This window comes from Branchiostoma floridae, chromosome 18 (assembly GCF_000003815.2).
Source record: "Branchiostoma floridae strain S238N-H82 chromosome 18, Bfl_VNyyK, whole genome shotgun sequence".
Taxonomy (NCBI): domain Eukaryota; kingdom Metazoa; phylum Chordata; class Leptocardii; order Amphioxiformes; family Branchiostomatidae; genus Branchiostoma; species Branchiostoma floridae.
In genome coordinates this window covers 1354169-1357616 of record NC_049996.1, presented here as the reverse complement: position 1 = coordinate 1357616, position 3448 = coordinate 1354169, and positions in this window count along the sequence as shown.

Sequence of the window (3448 nt, the reverse complement as noted above, 5' to 3'; positions counted from 1 at the left end):
TGTAGATTAGAATTGGCCTAAACAGCAACATTACATACATGAATCACATATATATGAAGAGTTCGTATTTGAAAACAACATCATATTTGTGAAGCACATTTTCAATTCGATCATAGCCATACTATGCCATTTGTTGAAGCATCGTTTGTTTCGACGAATGATTTATATGTGCTTTAGAGCTCATTCATACCGCGTATGACTGCATGGTATAATCTTTTGCGTGGGTTGTAAGATCCGCTGTTCTTTTGTGGTTCTTATATAGCCATTGGTGGGCGGGTTGTGTCACTACAGGTGGTATCTGACTAATCTCCAAGCAGATCCTGCGTGGCATAAGACAGTAACATAAGCTGGAGGAGTAAATTGGCCACGCTTTTACTCCTCTGCCAGCTAAACTCCTTCCCCAGCTTATGTTACTGTCTTTCGTACAATTTTTCCGTGCGTTTTTTTGGGAGGCCACGTCCGCCACGTATTTCTGAAAACGTTCTGGCTGTACAGGGCAGACGCGTCGCCCGTACTGGCACGTATACGTATACGGGGGGCGAATCTGCAGCCCGATGGCACACAAAGTTTTGCCTGCACGTTAAGTTCTAGGGCGTGTCTGCGTGCTCCAAAATCCGTCGGTTTCCCTACGAGTTCGTACGGAGGCGGTACTTACCACTTACGGATCGCAAAAAAATTGCCCACGTTTTGGCATGTAGACAGCACGTATTTGCATGTGCGGCGGGTTGTGCCCTTAGCTTTAGGGTACAATTGCCGAAAATTCGCAATGATTTGTCGACAACATCGGGCGTTCCACACTGAGATACTGGTGGAGGAGGTATCATTATAGAAAACATTATTGCAGACACGCACTCTTGGAGATAAAATGTAGACAAAGACTCTGCGAGTGGTCCTAAATGATAATGATTATGGTGTGACACGTAGGGTCAAGGTAAAGTCAGAGAATCGGCCGGCAAATATGCCATTAGAGATCCCCATCGTAGTCTCTACCAGCAGAATCTACCAAAGGGTCACCCATATGTATCAAAGATTGATTGATTGATTGATAATGAAATTGGATCCTGTAAATAAAAATGTTATTACGTTAAAAACATAACGTTTCAAATTCAATTCATACCACTTAAAGCCCTTGTGGTGCTAGCAAATTTTCACTATATGTTTTCTCAATGCTGGGCGTTTTAGACCCTTTGAAAAGCAGGGGTGCTGTTTACACTATGCTACATTTTTTAAACGTACACTTAAAGCTTTGTAATGATGTATAATTTTGTAGGGTTATTTGAAATGAAAGTGAAAAAAGTAGCATAGAAAAACAGTACTAACATATGCTTCCCAACATATGTTGGGCGCAGCACTACAAGGGTTAACTTAATTAAGGTCCATGGATTGACTTGATATTTACAGTTAAAAAAGTGGGAGACCCCAATTACACATTCCTAGTCTCTTCGACAGAGAGTCTTATTTGAATCCCTCGCGTTAGAATCTATAATTTTGCCATCTTTTCCCTTGACAGATATTACATACTAAAAGGCTCTCGTTGATTAAAACTAGTGTAAACAGATGTATCTGTTGTACTATATTAAACCCAAGTTTTGGGGGGAAATAGACAAGATCTAAAAAGGTTATGTTACAATTTTTAAGACTTTATATCTGTACACAAAATAAAGCACTTACCAACAAACTTTAAATCAGTCCTCTGATCCTTCTCAAGTTGAAATGACCCAAAACCTAAGTCACACATCCGGAACGGAAGTATGACGTCTTCAAAAGGTCAAAGGTGCTTGGAAGTCGGTATCGGCCCCCATCTCGGTTGAGGGAAGGTTGAAGGGCTCTGATGTAAATGGCCTCTTTCACTCCCCTGAGAAAGTAACCCTATTCGGAATCAAGTATCTTCACCTTGTCAAAATCTACAAAGTGTCCCAGTGAGCGCTTTATTTTGTGTACGGGTATAAAGTCTTAAAATTGTAACATAATGTTGACTGCCGTCAGAAACTTACATTCATCTAAAAAGGTTATAATGTTTGTTTCAAAAAGCATTCCTGATGACAGATTTCAAGGTCTTACACATACACTACAGGCGGAACTACCCATCTTGTAAAGTGTGCGTGGTTGAGTTGAAAGATAAGCTAAGTGCCTGACATCTCTCTGAAGACCTGACAACTGCATTTTTGTGTCATCACTCATGGAGCGGTCACTCAAGTGTGTATATACAAGTCCATATGGGTTCTGTATTCACATATGTTGGTGTAGGTAAAGTCTGTGGCCGTCTTTTCGGTTCGGTAGCCTGGCTTCACATTAAAAGTCAAAGTACAATACAGCTTCTTCCCCGCAAACATTGCCTGAACCAAAAACATGTCAATACGCAATCCATGCGGACTTGTACTCTTAACCGCATCTCACTAGATCGCGCCTGTTGGCGACTATTTGCGAAACACATTCGCTATTATATAAACAGTCGCCAACAGGTGCCAAATTGTCAATCTACAAGCAGATCCTACAATGGCATAAAATAGTACCAAACTGGCCAAGGAGTGTAGTCAGTCAAGAGGTATTCATTTGCCATGTAGAATATGGCTCCAGTCGGCTAGAACAAAGGCTATTAAGAGCTGATGTCTGTAAAAACCAAGCAAAATCAGAAAAAGTTGGCCAAACTCAAAAAATCGATTTTCCTTAAATTTTGTGTGGTGGTAGGGCCTTGGTCCAAACCTACAAAAATGGCAAAGTTTTAGATCTGCGGTCACCGGTTGCCATGGCAACGGCCATTTTTCAAAATGGCGGATTTTCACCAAGAGAAGGCCTTGGTCGCGTCCAAAATAGGCCTCCTTTGGACTCCTGTAGCCCCCACAAATTAACAGATATTTTATTGATTCTCGGATATGTTATTACCCATATTCTAATAAACAAAATTATATATAGTGATGCTCAAAATGTTTTTGTACTGAGGTGCAGCAGATGTTTGAAAATGATGTGTTTTCGTGAATTTCCAAAATTGACAAAAATCAATTTTTTGACCATTTTTATTGACCATTAGCTAATTTACAGGCAAATCAATTTGCTTGATTTTTGGCACAGTTATAGTTTGAACCTTTGTATACATCATATGTAAAAAAAAGTTTGGGCCTTTCACGTATCGAACCGTGGTGGCCCCGAGAGTAAACCAATATTTCCATTTCAAGAAAATCGTAACCATAGAATTATTCCTGGAAAAACAGTCATAGCTTACCAAAAATGAATTTCAGTTTCATGTTATGTAGCAGAGGAACTTACCTATCACTTATAAAAGCAGACTTGTTCTAGATTTTTTTATAATTGCCTTTAAAATGATTTTATTGAGTTTTTTTCGTCATTTTTAGACCAAAAAATGTATATTTTGGCCCAAGCACCCTGGTATTGCAACCAAATGACCTGAAATTTGGTATAGGAATGTCCTGGACAAGTACACACATGGGTG